Genomic DNA, 24,010 nt, shown 5'->3' on the forward strand with positions numbered 1-24,010 from the left:
GGAGAGGCAGAGAGAGATGGGAACACAGAATCCAAAGCAGGTTCCAGGCTCCGGGCTGTCAGCACAGAGCCCGACACCCGCTTAAACCCATGAACTGTGAGATCATAACCTGAGCTGAAGTCAGACACTTAACAGACTGAGCCACCCAGGAGCCCCTCCAGATTTATTTTAATAACTGAATATTTTTTAACCACTGACTAGCGGTATATTTTCATATGCCAATACAAAAAAGATTAAGAAAACATGGTGTTAATGTAGCCCATTCCCACGGGCTGGAATCACAGATGAACTTTATGGGTAGCTCTCATTAGTTATGTCAGGCAATATTAAGTTTTTCATGTAAGTCACCCACTGACAAATTGAAGCTATTTCCTTTTTTTTTAAATTAATTTATTTATTTTTGAGAGAGAGAGAGAGAGAGAGAGCAGACAGAGGGGCAGAAACAAAGGAAGAGAGAGAATCCCACGCAGGCTCTATGCCAAGTGCAGAGCCTGATGCGGAGCTCAAACCCACAAACCATGAGATCGTGACCTGAGCCAAAATCAAAAGTCGGAAGTTTAACCAACTGAGCCACGCAGGCGTCCTGAAGCTATTTCCTCCTTAAAAAAACCAAAAATCTGAACACTTTTGGGATACCTTCAGATCTTTGCAGTTAAAACAGTTCAGACTGATGGAACAAAATAGGTTTTGAAGAAAAGTCCGGGAGGCCTTTAAGGTTTTTTTTTTAATTTTTTTAAAGATTTTAAAGTAATCTGTGCACCCAATGTGGGGCTCAAACTCACAACCCTGAGATCAAGATTCATACACTCTTCTGACTGGGCCAGCCAGGTGCCCCCCAGGGCCTTTTATGTTGACTTCTTAAAGGTACATGAAGTGGAATACTGTTCAGATCCTGGCTTCATCGTTGATGCCCGGAGTTCATGGCCGGTTTCTTGTAAACTGGGAATCATACTGCCGTAATCATAGATATATTGTGCATATGGTACTTATGAACACTTGGCACGCAGCAGGTGATCAAGAAATGTTACTTTCTTTTTTCTTTGAGACTAAATAAACTAGACAATATTTAGTAAAGCAATCAGCAAAGAATTCAAAGTTTTTTCCCACGGTCTTTGGTTTCACTGGCCGCACAGACTTGCACTGGCAAAGAAGTCATGAGCTGTTTTTAATAGGTTTCACATAAAATTCTTAATACCCTAAGAATCTATTAATACACACAATTATAACAAATAGATTCTGTGCCTGGGGATACATATTTTTAAATCTTCTAATAATTACAAGATAGTGAAACTCACTTGTTCCATTTTAACTTGAGACTACAAATTTCTTAGTTTAGAGCCAACATGTAGCTTTTTAAAGAATAAGGGAATACTAAGTATGTAGACTACAATAAGAGCACTTCTATATTTAGGATCAGGATCAACCAAATGTGAAATGGTGCTGGTGTCAAAAGAGATTTTTGCACCAAGGTTTGCGAAAATACTCTTGTTTCTATTAACATTTGCAAAGATGTGTAAATGAACAGATTGTAATTTTAAGGATGTTATTCAAGATTCACTACCCCTTCCAATACTATTACTATCCAATACCCAGAACATAAACATGCTGTAATTGATAAAATGTCACGATTGAGATGCAGGGACCCTTAACAACTGTTTAACATTAACACGCTCTCACATTAATCACTTGTCCTTATAGATAAGTACATTTTTAACTCAGGTTTACGGATGAACTTAGCAAAAGCAAAGGTTGGCATATTGGTAAAGGGCAAATTCAACCCTTTTAAGAAAACCTGGCAATATCTGAAGTGAAATTACAATGAAAATTTAAAATAAACTTTTAAAACTTTGACAATTAGTTATATGTAAGAAATAATCCTTAAGTACACCTAGGTATAGAGGTTTGCCATTTGAAACATTCCTTAACATTTCCCTTATTTAGCCACTCAACGTATTTTGTCTCATTTTTTTCCAACTAGATAATTTAAAATCTTAAAGCACCTCAATATTTTTCTTTGCTTTTTCAAATTTATACTGTTGTCTCTTCAGTTACCTCTACTATTATTCTACCTAGATCTTTGATCATTCATTCGTTCACTCAATTCCGGGTGTGTCTGGCTTTGCCTCTGCTCCTAATGCATATATTCTAGCCAAGGGAGCAGGAGAAGCACTTAGAAGTGCATTTCGTTCTTTCCTTTTCCTTTCTTTCTTTTTTAAGTTTATTTATTTTGAGAGAGAGAGCGCGAGAGAGTGCAAGTGGGGGAGGGGCAGAGAAAGGGGAGAGAGAATCCCAAGCAGGCCCCACAGCATCAGCACAGGCTCGAACTCACCGACCGCGAGGTCATAACTTGAGCCCAAACTAAGAGTCGGACACTTAACCGACTGAGCCACCCAGGCGCCACAGAAGTGCATTTTTCAAGTGTACTGTCAGCAGTCACCGGAACTTGCCTTTAGCGTAGTCTCGTACTTCTCTCTCTCTTCCTGTCTCAGGCGAAGAAGTACGGCACTGGGGACAGGAGTTTCCAAACGTTCCAACGCCCGCGATCCAGACGTAAAAGAAGGAGCGCACGTAGAGGGGACGTGTACGTGTGAGCTCCCCACGTACGGCCACGAGCGTACGCAAGGAGGCTCCTGTGGGGCGCGGATGGAGAGGCCTCGCTATGCCTGTGATCCTAGCTCGCTCACGCCTCCGCTCTTGCTCGTCCTTCCTTCTGCTCTGAGGCGCCCTCGCCCACTCGCCCGAGGATTCTCTGGCCTGACAAGCAGAAGCCGACTGCAAGGCTACAAGATCAATCCTAAGTCTGCCATTCTGTGATGTTCACAAAATCTTTGTATTCAGTTTTATGAATGATACAATGCTTCATTAAACTTACATATTGTTGGGCTATTTTTTCATTAGACTCAAGGAGCATCTTTTTTTTTTTTTTTTTTCCGCGTCACGGAGCTAGTTTTATCTCCTAGCATAGCATACATATTGTTCTTTTATGCTTAAAATAGCCTCGAAAATGGATTCAATTTATACAAGTGTAAGGGGAAGAAATGACTCATATCAGGGCCTTAGACAAAAATAAGATGTGCTGCTGACTTCTGGTCTGGTGGGAGGAATTGATGTACTCACAGCCAATTATAACTACTGTGGCAGAGGCAGAAAGTAGCGCCGTGGGAGCCCAAGAAAATCGGGCTTCACCAGAGGGAGGCTGTGTTAGCTGAGTCTTGACAGCTGCGTAGCAAACAGTATAGGTCGTGGGCGAAGGCATGGAAAGTCTGAGGCCTGTTCCAAGAGTGCAAATATGCTAGTGCGGGTGGAGCATGGCGAGGGGCAAGTCAGCGTGCGGTCAGAGAAGCGGGCCTGGCACCGTGCGTGGCATACAGCCGGCGCTCAGTCAACGATGGAGGAACGAAGATGGATTATGCCACTCTCATGCTCCAAATCTTCCCGTCTTACTTGTAATACAACCCTGGGACCTTACTGTGGTTCACGAGGCCCTACGTTTCCCGCCTCCTTAACCCCCCCACCCTATTTGTTACCTACCCTGCCTCCTTCTACTCTCTTTTCCCTTCCTCAAGCATGCTAGATCTGTTTCTGGCTCAGGATTGACGTCTGCAGTTCCCTCTGCAAATACCACTCTCCTTCCACATATGCACACGGCTCATCGGTCACTTTCCTCAGGTCCTTCCTCAGAGAGGCCTTCCTCGGCCACCTTACCTGGAATAGTCATCCCATGCTCAGTTACTATCTACTTACTCTATTTTGGTTTCTCCATGTGGTGCACACTACTGCCTGGGAGTGCTTCCTTTGCTTACTTGTTAATATTCTTTCTTCCCTACTAGGTTATAAACTTAGTCACTGAGGATTGGGACTTCATTTTGTTGACCACCATATCTCCAGTGTCTCTACATAGTAGGTCTCAATATTATTTGAGGAAGGAAAGGAGAGAACAAGGGGCCAATCGGTGGAAGGCTTTGAATAGCATTTCTAATTATTCTGCAGGCACACTCTCAGAGGCCATACTTATTTATCTCTGATGAATACGTTCTCCTTGTCCTTTTCTTCATTAAATAGGAGTATATTTTAAAAACTGAGAATGTACTTAATATATTATGATGCATGAGAAAGAAAGAAATCAACGGACAAATATTTAAGTCAACAAATATTTGTTGGACACTTTTTATTGCCAGGTGCTGGGCTAGGTGGTGGGAAGAGAGCAATGAATAAGCAGGTGCATTCTCATTGATCTTAGAGGCAAGTAGGGAGAGATACAGTGAGGTGTGTTGAGTGTTTTATAAAAGGGAAAAGCATAGGTATTCTTGTCTAGTGGATGAAAACTTATAAATAATGTTCAAGTTGAGGGGCGCCTGGGTAGCTCAGTTGGTTAAGCATCCAACTTCACCTTAGCTTATTATCTATCTCATAGTCTGTGAGTTCAAGCCGCGCGTCAGGCTCTGTGCTGACAGCTCAGAGCCTGGAGCCTGTTTCAGATTCTGTGTCTTCCTCTGTCTCTGCCCCTCCCCTGCTCTCCCGCGCTCTCTCTCTCAAAAATAAATAAACATTAAAAAAATTAAAAATTAATTAAAAATAAAACGAATGTTCAAGATGAGACCTGACAGGTGAGTTAGCTGAGGAAAAGGAAAAGGATGAAGACTCTCTCAGAATGTGCAAAAGGAGGTGTGAAGAAATCAAAGAAGTTGATGCCTGAGGCCTTGAGCTCTCAGTTTTCCAGTACTCATGTGCCAAATGGACAGACAATGGACATTTGAGACAGTTGTAAAGAATTCATGAACCTATAGGAATAGGGCCAGTGGTTATAGTACCGAGTGAAGTGGATCTTCAGTCCAATGGAAGAGGAGAGAAATGAGGGCAGAACGGGGGCTGAACGTAACTGCCATCTTCAGGGAGCAGAGGCATCTGAGCAGAACATGGAGAGGTGGTTGGGATGTGACTGGAGGTCACATTATAGGAAACAAATATGAGGTGATAAAAGTATGCAGGATAAACTGGGTAGAAAGGTTAGTACTTCGAGCCAAGAGAAAGGGATACACATGAAATACTATTTCAAAGTGGGTAAAGAAAAAAATAAAAAAACCTTGAGTGGTGATTAAATATGGTGAACAAGGCAAGAGTTTTGGATTTTTGCTTCATTTATTTTCCTACCTTCCAATCTGCTTATCTCAGTACTGAGAAGTTGGTCTGAAGTTACGACTTTTAAGGAATTGAGCATTGAGTGAGCCTGATAGGTTTCAGGTTATTAAAAAAATCTCAATTTATTGGGGTGCCTGGGTGGCTCAGTTGTTAAGCATCTGACTTTGGCTCAGGTCATGATCTCATGGCTTGTGAGTTTGAGCCCCGTGTCAGGCTCTGTGCTGACAGCTCAGAGCCCGGAGCCTGCTTCGGATTCTGTGACTCCCTCTCTCACTCTGCGCCTCCCCTGCTCATGCTCTTTCTCTGTCTCTCAAAAAAAAAAAAAAAAAGCTAAAAAAAATCTTAATTTATTTTACAAACAACGTTATGACAATTTAAGTGATTTAAAACAAGAAATCTCTCTGTTGCCTTACATGGTTGTCTTACCTAAACCAGTCATGAACTGTGTGATCAGTAAGTTGTAGTAATTAATAGTTGAAATAGAACCAGTACATTGTATATGGTAGGTGTTTAGTAAATACCTGTTAAATGACTGAATATTTTCTAATTATTTAAGTTAGAACAGAATCAAGGTTTTCTGGATAATAACATTCTCACTTACTTGAATTCTAATGTGTGTGCATTCCTGAGTGGAAGAGGAAAAGTGGCGGAGGGGAATGTCTTACTGCAGGCCAAAAAAGAGTTTCCCATAATCTCTAGTGTGTTCTTACTTGTGCCAGAGGCCACTATCTAGGAATTCCATGGGAATGTGAAAGTCACCCATTTTGTGTGTCCTGCGGGGAAAAAATTGAGATCTGCTGCATTAAAAAATCACCCCCAAATTTCATTACTCTACAAGTTAGTTGTTTTCCTTTTTCAATAACCTTTTATGATTTGCATGAAGATGCATACAAGTTAGTTGTATATGTCTGTTAATTATTTTATGTAATATTAAGTTGGAAATTTTATTTTTTGATTTTATTTTATTTTTGAAAGAGAGAGAGAGAGAGAGAGAGGGTGCAGGTGGGAGCAGGGGAGGGGCAGAGGGAGAAGGAGAGAGAGAATCTCAGGGCTCAATCTCATGACCATGAGATACTGGCCTGAGCCGAAATCAAGAGTTGGATGCTTAATCAACTGAGCCACTCAGGCCCCTCTGGAAATTTTCAATAAAATGTTTAAGGCTCTCTGTGGCAGATTCAGTTATTCTTCTACTGCATAAGGTAATCCAGCAGGTTTACAACTCAAGCTCTTTGGCAATGAGTTGAGAGAATTGCCTTTGATATGGCAGAGTTTTGTTTCTTTACACTTCTCCGCCCTTGCAAAACCATCCTGCTCCCACTCAACAGCTGACCCAAAGATGACTCATGTTCTTCACATAAACACACCTTTTACTCTATGTACTTCCTACTATTTGGAATACCTCTCCTTCTCCATGCAAGTTGTATCCACTAAAAAAAAAATGTTTAATTAAAAAAAAAATCACATTACAGAAAATTTAGAAAATAGAAGATAAATATTATCTATAAAACTAATCTCTAGTACAAAATGCTATAGTTTGGTCCACTGGTTCTAGTCTTTTTATTTTTTAGTTAATTTTTTTAGTAGCAAAAATTAATTTTGGCTCTCAGTAAGAGATACTAGGGCACACATTAATTAGTCCTACAAAATCAATATTCATTTTAAGTATAGTAACAGAGGAATACAGTTGTCAAATTACAACAAATAATCCTGCAATGGCATAACGATGTTGTAGAAAATAAACATCCTCTGTGTAGAGTGTAATGTAAGATTTGTTAGGTTTGAGACCCTGCTTAGCTCCATTAATGGCACTTGACTCTAACTAGGTCCACATTATCTCATTAAACCCAAGTATATAATAGTAGTATATAATATTTTTGATCACTTAATAATTGAATACATGTACTAATTCATTGAATCCTCATAATACTATTAGGTAAATTTTATTATCAGTTGCATTTTATAAATGAAGAAACTAAGAAACAGAGAAGCTTGGTAAATTGCCCACCTCACTCAGCCAAGAAATAACAAAGTGAGGATTCAAACCTAGGAGCCAGAGGCTGACATTAACCACCATCTCTATTTGCCTCAATAATCTATTAGAATAATCCACAGATTATTAATGAGACTATTAGGGACGTCTTGAAGCACAGTCTGACTGTGCTTTTTACTATCTGATACATCAAATGCAAGTGTTCTTCAATAATTTACCAAATTCCACAGTCCACTCTTATTTTCACCTTGTACAGTTTCCATATTAGCAACAGGATCATCTTTGTGTCTTGAGTCCCACACCTTCACAGGTTCTGTTGTGAATACAAGTCAATTGGCAAAATTCAATAGTGATTGATGACATTTCTGCATTCTCTTCCTATGACTTCCTACATACAGAGCGATATTACAGACACTCTAACACTTGACACTGTAACATGTATTTCTGACGTCTAATTGGGAAAATTGTATTTAATATCAGAGATATTACCCATATGTTACTGTCTGACTTGATTTCCAAGTTAATAGGTATACAGAAGAGCCAACAACTGTTCCAAAGTTATCAACAAGGTCTGACTGACAAGGCAAACACAAATGTTACGTAATCCAGATCAGGTCTTATTATCTTTGAGCCTAAAACTAATGTACTATTTATTTAGAATAATATCAGCGTCATCTTAATTTTTATTTTTTTTCCATACTACCCATTAATTAATTAACTTTTACATTGTGGATGTGCTTTGGGGGGAGGCACTGTTTTCTGAGGGGGGTGTCTGGGAGGTGTAGGTTTGGGGGTTGGACGGCAAATGAATTGCAAGGTTGGAGGGTTGCACTGGCATCCGAGCAGGTACCTGCTGCCCCCACCACTGCCTTCAGTGTGGGACTACTGGTGAGTGTGCTCCCACGTGTGTATGGTACGAGAGTGTGCACCCACCAGGGGCCACTGGGTGCACATGTTTGGTTCAGAGAGAATGAGGCAAAATCTATTTTTCTTAAGATTTTATTATTTTTATGTATTTTTAAAGTCTATTTCTTTATTTTTTAGTAATCTCTACACCTACCATGGGGCTCAGACTCACAATCCTAAAATCAAGAGTCAAATGCTCTACTGACTGAGCCAGCCAGGTGCCCTGGTTCCAGCCTTTTTAAAAGTTACTTTTTAAATTATAAAAGTTATATGGAGGTTTTGCTTCCAGTAAAGGCAGAGTAGTTTATGTTGGACTAAGCCTCCCACAGATAACATTTCTGGGCTCTGGACAAAATGTAAAAAATAGCTGGAGAGCAACCAAAAGCAGGCCTAAACTACAGAGGACTCAACCCTGGAAAAAGGAAACCACACTTGGTGAGAGCCATGTTTAAACAGTTTCACCCCTCTGAGGGCATTGCCCAGTGAGTGCAATAGAGGGTAGCTAGAACTTAAACTGAATTAAGAACTTAAACTGAATTAATCTTACTGGATTAAGGCAACAGAGAACAGAGTTTCGGGCTACCAGAAGATCTGAAATTAAGGGGGGGAAATTCTGGAAATGAGAGTCATAGAGATGGGAGTCCCAAAATCTATGAACAAATTTCCTTCAAATATTTGTATGAATTGCATACACCTGGTTTAAAAAAAACAAAACAAAAAAAAAACACCAAGGAAGGAACAGTTAGAAAAAATGGAGCAGAGATTTCAATTGTTGTCAACACAAAAGAGGCAGAGTTTGGATATTGAATCCTACTGTGTTAGTCCAATTTGGCCTACTGTAACAAAAATATCACAGTTCTCACAGTTCTTTTTCTTTCTTTCTTTTTTTTTAATGTTTAGTTATTTATTTTGAGGCTGGGGGGGAGGGGCAGAGAGAGGGGGAGACACAGAATCCCAAGCGGGCTGTCTGTATGGAGTCTGACGCCAGGCTCAATTTCATGAACCTTGAGATCATGACCTGAGCCGAAATCAACAGTTAGATGCTTAACCGACGGAGCTACCCAGGTGCCCCTATTTCTCACAGTTCTGAAGCTAGAAGTCCCAAGATTGAAGGGCCAGCATGGTGGGTGAGGGCCCTCTTCCAGGCTTCTTGTATCCACATCTGATGGAAAGGGCTAAGGAGCTCTGTGGGGTCTCTTTTATAAAAGCACTAATCCATTCATAAGTGTCCTATCCTCATGACCTAATCACCATCTCCGAAAGGCCTCACCTCCTAACACCATTACATTTGGTGTTAGGATTACAACATGTGAATGTAGGGGAAACAGACATTCAGACAATAGACCTACCAAGTCAGTGGGGCTTGGTAAACATTTCAAGCTTTTCATCAAAACTCAGAAGGGGCTACACCTTTTTGAAGTATTTCCTGGGACTAAAGATTTGCTCTAAGACTAAGAGTAAAATTGAAATAGAGCCATTCTAAAACTATAAAGAGTAAGCTTACACAAGTTCAAAGTCATAAGCCACTAAAGTCATCAATAACTTAGCTCCCTGCTAGAACAGAAATTAGAACCCTTCAGAGGAAGATAAATTCATGTGTTATCCACAATGTCTAGGATAAAAAATATTAAACATGTAGAGTGCCTGGCTGGTTCAGTTCGTGGAGCATGTGACTCTGGATCTCAGGGTTGTGAGTTCGAGCCCCATGTTGGGTGTAGAGATTACTTAAAAATAAAATCTTAAAAAAATAATTAGGGGTGCCTGGTGGCTCAGTTGGTTAAGTGTCTGACTCCTGATTTAGGCTCAGGTCATGATCTCACGGGTTCGTGAGATTGAGCCCTGCTTGGGATTCTATCTCTTTCCCTTCCCAACTTGTGCGTGCATGTGCCATCTCTCAAAAAATAAAAAAAAATTTAAAAATTAAATGTTTAAGAGAAAAAAAAGAATTAAACATGTGGGGCACCTGGTGGGCTCAGTCAGTACAGCATGTGACTCTTGATCTCAGGGTCATGAATTCAAGCCCCATTTTGGGTGTGGAGCTTACTAAAAAATTTAAAAATTAAAAAAAATTTAAAAATTAGGGGTGCCTGGGTGGCTTAACCAGTTAATGTCCAACTTTGACTCAGGTCATGATCTCACAGACCATGGGTTTAAGCCTTGTGTTGGGCTCTATACTGACAGCTCAGAGCCTGGAACCTGCTTTGGATTCTGTGTCTCCTTCTTTCTCTTCCCTTTCCCCACTCACACTCTCTGTCTCAAAAATAAACATTAAAAAAAAAATTTTTTTTTTAAGTTAGACCTGTAAAGACTTAGGAAAACATGACTAAGATTAGAGAAAAAGTTGTCAATAGAAACAGACCCTGCGAAGATCCATATGACTTTAAAGGACTTTAAAACTGTTATAAATATTTTCAAAGACTTATAGAAAATATAACCATAGTGAGTGAGCAGATAGAGGAATTTCAGGAGAAAAATGAAAACTACCAAAAAAATGAAATTCTAGCACTGAAAAGTATAACATTTGAAATGAAGAATTCTTTGGATGGGTCTAACATCAGATTGGAGATGGCAAAAGTATCAGTGAATTTGAAGAAAGATCAACAAAAGTGTCCAATCTGAAGAAAAAGAGAAAAAAGATGAATAAAACAAAGCCTTAGTAAGTTATTAGACAATATCAAGCATGCAATTGTAAACCAAAAGGAAAAGAGGGAAAATATGTAATGGGGAAGAAGAAATAATAGCTGAAAATTTCCCAAATTTGGTGAAAACATCAATTTACAGTTCCAAAACTTTCAGTGAACTCCTTGCAGCAAAATCACAAAGAAAATCACACCTATGTACCACCAAACTGCTGAAAAACAAAAAAAGAGAGAAAATCTTAAAACAACCAAAGGGAAAAAATTATGTAGGGGGAAAATGAAACGAATATTTCTCTCACGAGAAACAATGAGGACCAGAAGACAATTGTATGACAACTTTAAAGAGCTGAACAGAAGGAAATATAAGTTGAACAAGAATTCTATATCTAGAGAAAATAATCTCCATAAATTAAAGGTAAATACAGAAATAAAGATAAAAGAAAAATTGAGAGAATTCATCACTAGCCGGCTTCCACTGCAAAGAATGCAAAAAGATGTTCTTTAAAAGTAAATGACATGATATGACAATTTCAATCTACAGGAAGAAATAAAGAGCACCTGAAAAAGTAAATACAAAATACTATCTATATTGGTTTCCTATTGCTGCTATAACAAATTACCACAAAGTGGGTTGAATAAGATAAATGGATTGTCTTAAACCGGGAGGTCAGAGGTATGAAATGGGCTTCACCGAGCTAAAATTAAGGGGTTAACAGTTCTCCTAAGGAGGCTTTAGAGTAGAATCCATTTCCTTGATTTTCTACCTTCTAGAGGCCACCTGCATTCCTTGGCTTGTGACCCACTTCACCATTTTCAAAGTCACCAATGTCAAGCTGAGTCCTTCTCATGCTGCCATTTCTATTGTTTTTTTTTTTTTCTGCCTCTCTTTCCCCATTTTAGGGATCCTTGTAATTACTCTGAGCCTAATTGGGTAATCTAAGATAATATCCCTTTCTTAAAGTCAATTGATTAGCATCATTAATTCCGTCTACTACCATAATTCCCCTTTGACATGTAACCTAACATATTCACAAATTCTGGGGATTAGGACATGGACATATTTTGGAGACCATCATTCTACTGACCACATCAACTCTTTCCCCTTATTTAAAGGACAACTGATTATTATTATTATCACATAGTCCTGTGGTATTTATAAATAAGTAGATATAAAATGTATGATAGCAATAGCACAAGGAATAGAGGGTGGTAAATGACATAAACTGTTGCAAGTTTCTGCCATTTTACATAAAGTGCTATAATACTAACTTGTAGTGGACTATGACAAATTAAAGATGCGTATTGCAATTCCTAGAGTAGAGTTTCTTCACTGGGGCTCCATGGAACCCAGGTTTCTACAAGATGTGGCTCAGAGTTTTGTTGGAGATCATGGTTTGATGAACTGCCTGAAACAAGCAAAGGCCAAGATGTGTTAAACATTTGTCTTCATATCTGGAAACAAAAGGTCTGTCTTTAAAAAAATTTTTTTTAATGTTTATTTATTTTTGACAGAGAGAGATAGCATGAGGGGGAAGGGGCAGAGAGAGGGAGATACAGAATCTGAAGCAGTCTCCAGGCTCTGAGCTGTCAGCATAGAGCCTGACGCGGGGCTCGAACTCATGGATGGTGAGATCATGACCTGAGCCGAAGTCCGACACTCAACTGGGCCACCCAGGCGCCCCAACAAAAGGTCTACCTTAAAGGAACTTGTGTTGGCATCTGAACTGATGATGCCCTATCAACAGCTGGCTGCAGCCTCCTGTTAAGAAAAAAAAATCCAGGTGTTAATGATACAGCATCTGTTTTCTTTACAGAGAGACTCTTGTGTCAAAAACTACTAGAGTTGAAATTTGGAAATTTGGAAAGATTGTATATCTAGGTTAAAAAAAACAAAAACAAAAACAAACAAACAAAACCTTGCCATTTTGCAACTGTGGTTTGATGTGGTTCATTAATTTTGAAAAATTCTTGACCATTATCTCTTCTGTCCCATTTATCTCTCTTTTCCTCCTGGGATTAAAATTACACAGATAGGAGACTATATGATATTGTTCCATAGCTCTTGTGTGTTGTGCTGTTTTCTTTTTCTTTCTTTTCTTTCTTTTTTTTTTTTTTTTTTTTTTTTTTGAGCTTCACTGTGGGTAACTATTGACCTGTCTTCAATTCACTCTTTCTTTCTTTGACCATGTCAAATCTACTGATATGACTTTAGAAGGCATTCTTCCTATCCATTACCATAATTGTTCATTATTATTTCCATTTAAACTTTTATTTTTTCAGGTTAAAGTTTGTTTGTTTTTTTAAAGTTTTTTTATTTTGAGAGAGAGACAGAGAGAGTGAGCAGGGGAGGGGCAGAGGGAGAGAGAGAGAATCCCAAGCAAGCTCTGCACTGTCAGCTTGGAGCCCCATTCAGGGCTCAAACTCACAAACCATGAGATCATGACCTGAGCTGAAATCAAGCATTGGATGCTTAACTGGCTGAGCCACCAGGTGCCCTACATTTATTTGTGTTTTAAATAAGCTCTATGCCCAACGTGAGGCTTGAACTCATGACGCCAAGATTGGGAGTTGCGTGTTCCGCTGACTGAGCCAGCCAGGTGCCCCAGTGTTCATTTTTTTTTTTTTATTTTTTTATTTTTATTTTTTTTTATTTTTTAAAATTTTTGTATGTTTATTTATTTTTGATAGAGAGAGACAGAGCACAGGTGAGGGAGGGGCAGAGAGAGGGAGTCACAGAATCCGAAGCAGGCTCCAGGCTCTGAGCTGTCAGCACAGAGCCCAACGTGGGGCTCAAACTCACAAACCATGAGATCATGACCTGAGCTGTAGTTGGATGCTTAACCAACTGAGCCACCCAGGCACCCTTCCAGTGTTCATTTTTTTTTTTTTTATTAAAAAAAATTTTTTTTTAACGTTTTATTTATTTTTGAGACAGGGAGAGACAGAGCATGAACAGAGGAGGGTCAGAGAGAGGGAGACACAGAATCTGAAACAGGCTCCAGGCTCTGAGCTGTCAGCACAGAGCCCGACGCAGGGCTCGAACTCACGGACCACAAGATCATGACCTGAGCCGAAGTCGGCCGCTTAACCGACTGAGCCACCCAGGCGCCCCCCAGTGTTCATTTTTAATTTATTTTTTTTATTGAAGTATAGTTGACATATAACATTATAATATTTCCAAGCATACAGCATAATGATTCAACATTTGTATACTGTTGAAATGATCACCACAGTAAGTTTACTTACCATTCATCATGATACAGAGTCATAATTTTTTTCATATGATGAGAACTCTTAGGATTTATTCTCCTGGCAACTTTCAAGTATGCACTACGATATTTTTGACTATAGTCACCATGCTGTGCATTACACCCTCCTGACTTACTTATTTTATAATTGGAAGTTTGTACTCTTGACCCTCTTCACCCATTTTGCACACCTCCAAACCAACCTCTCCTCTAGCAAACACAGTTCTATTCTCAGTATCTTTGAGTTTTATTTTGTTCTTTAGATTCCACATGTAAGTGGTGTTTGTATTTTTCTGTCTGACTTATTTCACCAAGCAAAATTCCCTCAAAGTCCATCAGTGTTGTTGCAAATGGCAAGATTTTGCTCTTTTTCATGGCTGAGCAGGATTCCATTGAATATACATTGTGCATATATATACACACACACCACATGTGTATATACATTTATGTATATTCCATTGCATATATGTGTGTGCACATATATACACACACCACATGTTCTTTAGCCAGTTATTCATCAGTGGAGACTTAGGTTGTTTTCATAGCTTGGTTGTCATCATGCTAAAATAAACATAGGGTTGCATGTATTTTTTTGAATTAGTGTTTTTGTTTTCTTTGGATAAATACCTGGTAGTGGAATTGCTGGATCATATGGCAGTTATACTTAAGTTTTTGAGAAAACTTCATACTGTTTTCCATTCTCACCAACAGTGCACAAAGGCCTCCTTTTCTCCACATCCTTGCTAATACTTCTTCCTTTTTTTTACACTAGCCATTCTACAGGTAGGTGTGAGGTGGTATCTCATTGTGATTTTGATTTGTATTTCCTTGATGATTAGTGATGTGGAGCATCTTCTCATGCATCTGATGGCCATCTGTAAGTTTTCGGTAGAAAAATGTCTATTTGGAGTGCCAGGCTGACTCAGTCAGTAGAGCATGAGACTCTTCGTCTCAGGGTTGTGAGTCCAAGCCCCACATTGGGTGTAGAGCTTGCTTAAAAAACGAAAAGAAAGAAAGAAAATGTCTATTCAGATTCTCTAATTTTTTAACTGGAGTTTGGTGATTTTTTTGGTGCTGAGTTATATATAAGTGTTACACATTTTGGGTAAGTGGTTTACAAATATTTTCTCCCATTCAGTACATTGCCTTTTAACTTTGTTGGTTTCCTTTGCTGTGCAGAAGCTTTTTAGCTTGATATAATCCACTTATTTTATTTTGGCTTTTGTTGCCTTTGCTTTTGGAGGTCAGATGCAAAAAAAAAATCATTGCTGAGACTGGTGTGAAGGAGTTTATTGCCTACGTTTTTTTTCTTCTTTTAAAAAAAATTTTTTAAAGGCTTATTTATTTTGGGGGGGCAGGGGAATGGGCATAGAGAATCCCCGATGAGGGGCTTGAATCACAAACTGTGAGATCATGACCTGTGCCAAAACAAGGAGCTGCCACTTGCCACCTAACCTACTCAGCCACCCGGGCACCCGCCTATGTTCTGGGAGTTTTACAGTTTCAGGTCTTGCATTCAACTCTTTAACATATTTTTTTAAAACTCTTTAATACATTTTGAGTTATTATTTGCAGTTGGTGTAATAGAGTGTTCTAATTTCATTCTTTTGCGTGTGGCTGTTCAGTTTTCCCACATTATTTATTGAAGAAACTGTTCTTTCTGTATTTTTCATAAATCTTTTCATAATTTTTTTTCATAAATTGATTGACCATATGTATGTGGGCTTATTTCTGAGATTCCTTTTCTTTTTTCTTTTCTTTTTTTTTTTTTAGTTTATTTATTTGAGAGAGACAGAGACAGTGTGAATGGGGGAGGGGCATAAAAAGAGAGAGAGAGAATCCCAAGCAGGCTCTGTGTTGCCAGCATAGAGCCCAACACAGGGTCAGATCTCATGACCTGAGCTGAAACCAAGAGTCAAACACTTAACTGACTGAGCCACTCAGGTGCCCCTATTTCTGGGATTTCTGTTCTGTTCTATTGATCTATGTGTCTGGTTTTATGTCAGTACCATACTGTTTTGATTACTATAACTTTGTAATATAGTTTGAAATCAGAGAGTGTGAGGCCTCCAGCTTTGTTTTTCTTTCTCAATTTTGCTTTGGCTAATGGAACCACAAAAGACCCCAATTAGCCCCCTGAGCTGAAATCAAGAGCAGACACCCAACTGATTGAGCCACCCAGGCACCCCTATACTATCTCTTTTAACTGTTAATACAGGATACCCACATTCGGAGTTCTCAGAAGAGATTTCATTTTCAAATTCTCTATTTCCAGTCAAGAGATGGACAAGTGATATTATAATGCTGTATGTCTCAAAATACATAGATCCCTCAACGAGCAGTATCAGCATCACCTGTTAACTTGATAGGAATGCAAATTCACTGGTCCCACTCCAGCCCCTAAATACTGAATTAGAAATAGGAGTGAAGCCCAAGATCTCCAGGTGACTCATATTTGAGAACCACTGTTTTAGAGGAATGATTAAGTTAACTATTCCTGGGACATTCCTAGGACAAGAAAGATGGTGGATACTACTAGTCAGCGGGATTAAAGTAAACTGATCCTTCTTGGAACTATGTCTTAGCAACGATAGAAGCACATTTTACATTCTCGATTTTACTTTTGAAAGCAGAAATAAAAAATGACCATCTGAACAAATGCTACAAGAAAGAGACATAAATGAAGGCAATGCATTAGGTGTACAGACCAATTGTAAAACCAATGGGAAAATTCTTTTGAGAACTGATCTAAAATATCAATTTTGCCCAAAGAACCAGTGTGCTTCTTTTAGGTAGTATTGATGTGTATAATAACCCATTTTTCCATTTCTAACTTGGCTGTCAGGAGTCTTAGCAAATGTTTTGCATTTAATTAATTTTCCCCTGAGGAGACTTGTTTCCTATTCTTCTCAATTAAAAATTTACAATCTAATTCTTATTTTTAAATAAATAGTATTTGTAGTTTTTATTATAAAGAGCTACAAGTTATTATTGGGAAAGGGCATAGATAAAAATAGTAAGGTTGCTGGGGCACCTGGGTGGCTTAAGTCGGTTAAGCATCTGACACTTGATTTCGGCTCGGGTCATGATCTCACCATTTGTGAGATCGAGCCCCACATCAGGCTCCTCACTGACAGTGTGCAGCCTGCTTGGGATTCTCTCTCCCCCTCTCTCTGCCCCTTCCCTGCTTGCACTTTCTCTCTCTCTCTCTCAAAATACATACGTACATACATACATACTTAAAAAAACAGTAAGGTTGTTGAAGAAGCAAGTCTATCACTCAGGAGCAAGCATGGTATGTGGTCAATACATGTCTAAACGAAGTCCCTAATTTAGCTCTCTGTTGCTTCTCAGATCTCTCCTAATCTTCTTGTTCACATGGCTGTAACATTAACCTTCTGGTTTGTCAGAGACTCGAGAATACCTGCATCTCAAGTCCTTTGCTTTCCTAGCTCCCTCTGAAAAAGCTCTTCTCCAGATACCTGCAGTATTTTTCCCTTCTCCTTCCAGTTTTGGCTCAAATGTTATTTTTTAAAGATTTTATTTTTTAAGTAGTCTCTACACCCAACATGGGGCTCGAACTTTTACAATGCAGAGATCAAAAGTCACACATTCTGACTCAGCTAGACACTCCTCAAATGTTACCTTCTCAGTGAGGCCTTCTCTAACTCGCCCTCATCCCTGAAATCTCTTGTCCTACTCTACTTTTTTTTCCAGAGAACTTTATCTTCTACAATAGTGTATTTGCCTACTTTCAATCTTTTCACTATTTGAATGTAACCTCCACAAGGCAGGCTTTTTTTTTAATACACAGCTTTTATTTTTAAATTCTGTTTTCATGTTTATTTTTGAGAGAGACAGAGTGCAAGTGGGGGAGGAGCAGAGAGAGAGGGAGACACAGAATCTGAAGCAGGCTCCAGGCTCTGAGCTGTCAGCACAGAGCCCGATGTGAGGCTTGAACCCACGAACCGTGAGATCATGACCTGAGACAAGTTGGGTATTTAACCGACTGAGCCACCCAGGCGCCCCAAGACAGGGGTTTTATTGCTGCCTGCTTTGCTTCTCAGTGTATACCTACCAGGCAGGGCAGTGTCTGGCTTGTAAGGGTTAACAGGAACTTGTTGAGTGACCAAGTCTGCAGGAATCATAATGTTTATGTTCAATAGCTTAACAGACTTAAAAAAATCTAGAAGCCAGCTGAGATTTCTTCTTCCCACAAAATGAATATATCACAATTTAATTATTTGGGTTTATTCTTTCCTTTTTAAAATATTCAGCAAACATCTACTATGGGCAAGGCACTGTGCTAAGTGCTGAGAACAAAAATGACAAAGACCCTGTTCAAGGAGCTCAGTAAAACAAACAGCTTAACAAAATTTTTTTTTAAACCAGAAAACCAAGATATGTATAAGATGTGGTACACAGGAAATAGTGAAATTTAGCTGCCTTCCCTCTGGTTTTTCTACTGCTGATTGCAGTAAAGCAGGTACTTGACACAAGAGGTGCAGTCTAGACAGGGAGGAAGAGTGAGAGGCAGGACTGTAAATTTCAGACAAAAGAACAGGGAAGATAATAAAGCTCTTCTGCAGAAAACCATTAGTCACAAGGTTAGTCCGAACTGAAGGCTGGTAAATAACCCAGATGACCCGAGGATATTTTATGAGAAGCATCATGTAACCTTTAAAAGCATCCAAAGCTAGTGATAATCCTGACATTTCAACAGGCATAAATTTTAATGAAAACAAGAAATACTGAGTAATAATTACCACCTATAAGTGTGAAAACATTCACTAGCCCATACTTACCACTTGCCTCTTCTGTATGGCAAATAAATTCTAGGTCACATATATAAATTCTCTGCCACTTTCCCCATCTTTCCTCTGGTAACAGCAACTGGGGTCCATAAGTGGATTAGTCACACCGCCAGAGTCAGTGTCCCTGGAATCTGTTGGCACAGATGTGGCATGGTTACACAGGTGTACCTTTTCCTTCTTTGCAATGGTGGAAGGGAAGTCCTCTGAAATCCACCTCTTATTTCTCTTTCTCCCTTCCTGATCCTAGAGTAAAAAATGAGGTGTTCATGGGAACTGGGTAAATTATTCCAAAATTTTGTTTTAATGTATTTTAAAAAGAAACAAACTTTTTAAATAAACACTACAAGCTTCTTTGGAAACTATCTTGGCAAAAATAAATTATATTCCTAAGTAAATTAGTACTTAAAAAAATCACAAATTAATGTAACTTCTTCAAAGTAATAATGTAATTGCAATTTTGAGCATCCACTGAACTCTAAGTATTCAAGGCATTTTATACAAATATGTCGTTTACCTGAAAACATTGAGCCCAAATGGTTAAGTAGTTGGACTAATGGCACACATAAAGCTGAGATTTACATCTAGATCTGACTGAATCCAAAGCTCTTTCCTCATCATGATTAAAAATATAGAATTAATAAGCAAGTGAGAAAATCATGCTGCTGTCATGCTACTGTCTTAGGCTTATTATTAAGTCTTGAGTAACTTCTTTTGGGGTGAGGTCATAGCTATTGAGTTAACATAAACACAATTTTTACCTGTTATATATCGACAGTCCACATTTTCATTGGGAGAGAAAAATTTGCTGCTAAAACCATAGCACTATCAATATCACCTATCTTACTTGGAGATAAAAATGTTCTTGGAAATTAAGCTCTAATCATAAGTTAAAAATGTGTATTAAAAAAATTTTGGGGGGGAGGGGCGCCTGGGTGGCTCAGTCAGTTAAGCATCCAACTTTGGCTCAGGTCATGATCTTGTGGTCTGTGAGTTCAAGCCCCACATTGGGCTCTGTGCTGACAGCTCTGAGCCTGGAGCTTGTTTCGAATTCTGTGTCTTCCTCTCTCTCTGCCCCTCCGCCACTCATGCTCTCTCTGTCAAAAATAAACGTTAAAAAAATTTTTTTTAATGTTTATTTTTGACAGAGAGAGTATGAGCAGAGAGGCAGAGACAGGGAGTCACAGAACCCGAAGCAGGCTCCAGGCTCTGAGCTGTCAGCACAGAGCTCAACGTGGGGTTTGAACCCACAAACTGCAAGATCTTGACCTGAGCTGAAATCAGACGTTTAACTGACTAGACCAGCCAGGTGCATCTAAAAATGTCTATTTTTTAAGAATGCAGAAGTTCTTTTGCATGTGGGTGTGTGAAAATATTTTTAAAACTATGATGGTCTATTGGACACAGAATCCATGTCAGGAAATCAACCAGCTGCTTGAGAATTAAAGCCTAAAAGTCTAAAAAAATTCCACTATAGGACAAAATGGTTTAGTAATAACAAGTTCTAAGGAAAGATGGAGAAATTTAGTGAATGCGGGATAAGGATGTGGAATTAGAATAAGTATGTGAAAAAAAAAATCAAGAAACACTACCCCTGAAGTATTTTAAGCCTTGACATATAAAATAGACCCACAGGTAATTTATGCAATTTCATGCAAATAAACCGTCCAACCGACTAACTGATATAGTAGATAAGGTCCTGCATTGAGAGTTGGGAAGAACAAGGACAACCACAACAAAGGTTGGGTAAGAGCTCTGCTTTGTATTAGCTTAGAATGCTAGATCAGTTATCTCCGGTTTCTCACTGAGAAGATGGAGATGGACTTTATTTACCCAGCCTGTTGTAGGTATCCTATTGAAATAGATTTGTATTGAATCAGACCTGTGAGAAATACTGTGTGAGAAAGGGAAAGGAGATAAATTTCTTCTTTTCTACTTTCAGTCTCCCAGAAACAGAAGCACAAAGGACAGGCCCTATTAGCTGTATCTACCAAAACAGAATCTACTAATAGTGATAATTTCTTAAACACTCCCTCCTTTTCGTTAGCCTTTTATTATTTTTTTAAGTTTATTTACTTATTGAGGAAGAGAGAGAGAGAGAGAGAGAGAGAGAGAGAGAGAGAGAGAGAGAGAGAAACGCGAGCAGAGGAGGGGCAGAGAGAATCCCAGGCAAGGTCTGTGTTGTCAGCACAGAGCCCCATGACTTGGGGCTAGAATGAGTTCTAACTCATGAACTGTGAGATCAGGACCTGAGCCGAAACCAAGAGTTGGATGCTTGACTGACTGAGCCACTCAAGCATCCCTTTCATTTACCTTTTAAAATGAAAACATAGTTAATTTTTGTGACCTATATATTTATTGGAATTCAAGCAGTGGCAAGTTGTGACAGACCTGCTCAGAAAAGCTCACTTATAATAAACTTTAAACAACTTGTAATAAGGGCACCTGGGTGGCTCAGTTGGGTAAGTGTCTGTCTGACTCTTGGTCTTGGCTTAGGTCATCCCAACGTCCACGAGTTCAAGTCCTGTGTTGGGCTCAGTGCTGATAAATGCGGAGCCTGTTTGGGATTCTCTCTCCCTCTCTCTGTTCCTCCTCAGTCTCTTAAAAAAAAAACCAAAAATAAACAAAAACATCTTGTAATAAAATTTCAAGTTATGGTAATAAGCAAATTATGTTACCTTATTATAATATCTTAAACTCCTGACTCCTCGATGTTTCTATTTTTATTTATTTTCATTTTTTATTTATTTATTTATTTTTTTTTTTTTAAATTTTTTTTTTTTTTTCAACGTTTTTTATTTATTTTTGGGACAGAGAGAGACAGAGCATGAACGGGGGAGGGGCAGAGAGAGAGGGAGACACAGAATCGGAAACAGGCTCCAGGCTCCGAGCCATCAGCCCAGAGCCTGACGCGGGGCTCGAACTCACAGACCGCGAGATCGTGACCTGGCTGAAGTCGGACGCTTAACCGACTGCGCCACCCAGGCGCCCCTCATTTTTTATTTTTTTGAGAGAGAGAGAGAGGGTGCAAGCGAACAAGGAACAAAAGAGAGATGAGCGGGGCTCGAACTCACCAACTGTGAGATCATGACCTGAGCCGAAGTCAGATGCTTAACTGAGCCACCCAGGAGCCCTAAATTTATTGCTGTGTAATCTGGTCATTTTGTAGGCAAAGAACAGAAATAAGACACTCTCCATCACTTACCTCAGAGAAAGACCAATCTGTCATTTCCAAAGCATTTAACTCCAGAGAACCTTTCCAAAATGAGTCAAGCAATGTATTTAGGTATCTAGAGCTATACACAATAGGAAAAACAATTTTAGTCTATACTCCATCCTTTTTGGACAGCAGCTTGTGTACACGCACTCATGCACAGAGATTACACGTATACAGTATAACACGTGGACATCACAGAAAAGACTGCTCATCAGTCAGACTTCATGTTTGTGGCCAAAGGTTTTCACCAATGGGTAGTTCATAGTTGTTAGTGGAGTCTGCTGTATTCTGCTTCTAATGATGAAGTGGAAGGCAAACTACAAGACTATTGTGTCCTAAGGGAAACACATGGTCCTGGTCTGAAGAGAACTGGGCTCTGGATGATTTTCTTCTTATGACAACTTATGACATGGAGAGTCATGACTGTTCAGATTGGCCAGGAAAGACTAAGTGATAACAAACTTCTAAGCAAAAGAGTAAAGTAGTCGAGTGGATTGGTAAATACCTACTTTTTGTATGAGACCTCTCTGACACAGTTCTATAGCTGCTTTTCATTTGGCTTTGAAGTATGTGCACGTGAAATTCTTTTATGCAGGACAAACAACAGTAATGTTCTTAGTTCTGTGAGCATGCTTAGGGAAAACAAGTACTGAAAATAGAAAAAATAGAATTCAATTCTTATATTAATGTAAACAAAGGCTTGCCACAAGTCCTTTACCTAAGTTCCCCAAATTAAAAGTGTCTCTTTTATGTAGTTATAGATGTGCAAGTAGATGAGGGGCTGAACTTGGGACAAACCCAGGTTGAGGAATGATGTGTTATTTTACATTTCAATGGAGTATTATCTTTATATGTATTCCCAAGCCTATGTCTGCAGCTAAGAAAAAGCACAGGTTTAATTTAGAAACCACAAAATGTCTATGTGAATGAAATCTCATGCTACAAAGCTACTATCTTGAAACTCGCTATTATTTTTTACCCAGTTATTATCATAAAAAAACTAGTTCTCAGATTCTGCATACAGACAGCTTTATGTAAAATATATAAACATTTGTCGAAATTGGTACACAGATTGCATAAATATGGCAATTAAGATTGCATTTACAGATGTGCATGTACAATGTTGTGCAAATTATCACAATATTACAATTTTGAAAATTATTCAAATTGGAATCCAAGTAAAGCAATTAGTGAAAAAATACCCATGCAGAATTTAAATATCTCAGAACAAAATTTAAGTGTCTTCAGTAAAAGGTCACACATTTAAAATAGTTTTATTCATTTTATTTGTATATGTCAAAATACATTTTTATTTCCAAAATAGTGGGTTTTGCAACTAGTTTCATGCAGAAACAAGGTCTGCTCAATACTACCAATAAAATCAATATAGCACAGTAGCTGTTCAGTTTTAGATACAAAGAATAAATAACCTAAATACAAAACACTAAAATATTAGAAACATGTATTTAATCATTCTTCACAGGCATCCAAACTTCACAAATATAATCCTTAGCATGCCTAACTGTTGTGCAACCAGAACATGTTGCAGTCACTCAAACTGATCAATTATCTGTATATTTTATGTCCACATAAGACCATGGAAATTCTCTATATTCAGACCCACCATTCATACAGTTCAAATATAACCAAAAATAAAATTCCCATAACTATCCTTGTACCTTTAAAAATCAAGAATCCTGAGCTTGGTAGTAAGAGCATAACCTTATATCTTCATAAAACCAATCAAGAGAGAGAGGACTTAAAATCCTGCTTACCAAAACACCCTTTCCCAGCCCCAAAGTAATCTAAAATAGGCAGTAGAACACAATGACCTTTTAAAATGAAGGGGTACAAATTCACATTTAATATAGTATACAATACAATCAATAATACAATTAGCTACTATAAGCTTTACAATGTACAATTTATTCAAATGGCTGAACTGTTCAGTGGTTAAGGAGACAGTTATGTGCCAGAAAGATGTGGTATTTTTTTGCATGGTTTGATGAAAATATAAAAGCTATTTGTCCAAATAAAAGCCATCTTCACTATGTACTTGG

The 24,010-nt window shown here is 38.7% G+C and overlaps 1 long non-coding RNA gene across 1 annotated transcript; it reads right to left on the reverse strand.

Annotated features, from left to right (window-relative positions):
• Positions 1-408: 408 nt before the first annotated feature.
• LOC145715622 (uncharacterized) lies at positions 409-21,477 on the reverse strand. Its single transcript, XR_014137964.1, has 2 exons — positions 21,179-21,477; positions 409-18,867 (listed from the first exon to the last, which is right to left on the reverse strand). It is a non-coding gene; the product is annotated as an uncharacterized LOC145715622 (long non-coding RNA).
• Positions 21,478-24,010: the final 2,533 nt, after the last annotated feature.

The sequence above is a fragment of the Panthera onca genome, chromosome B4 (genome assembly GCF_046562875.1).
Source record: "Panthera onca isolate mPanOnc1 chromosome B4, mPanOnc1 haplotype 2, whole genome shotgun sequence".
NCBI lineage: Eukaryota > Metazoa > Chordata > Mammalia > Carnivora > Felidae > Panthera > Panthera onca.